Consider the following 381-nt stretch of genomic DNA (forward strand, 5'->3'; position numbering starts at 1 on the left):
GGGCCGGCGCACGGGCTGAGGAGAGCCTGAGGGGACTGGGCTTATTCACTCCGCGGAAGACAAGCCTGAGGGGGGCGCGCCAGCCGCCGTCAACTCCCTGAGGCGAAAGAGGACGGAGCCGGGCGTTTCTCAGGGGTGGCAGATGACGGAGCTGCGGCTGGACATCAGGATGACCCATGATGGTCACTAGGAGGGTGCCGGACCTCTATTCCCTGCGGGCTGTGAAGACCAAAGCGTTGGCTGGGCTGATCTAGCGGGGGCGGGTGGGGGCAGAGCTGTGCCCTCCCCCTCCTTGTCTGCGAGTCCGCGGGGCAGGATGCCACTAAAGCACCAGGCTGCGGCCCAGCAGCGCCGCCGGCTCGGGGGGGAGCTGGCGCGGGC

This window comes from Gavialis gangeticus, unplaced genomic scaffold, assembly GCF_001723915.1.
Source record: "Gavialis gangeticus isolate Ggan-Ray unplaced genomic scaffold, GavGan_comp1, whole genome shotgun sequence".
Lineage (NCBI taxonomy): Eukaryota > Metazoa > Chordata > Crocodylia > Gavialidae > Gavialis > Gavialis gangeticus.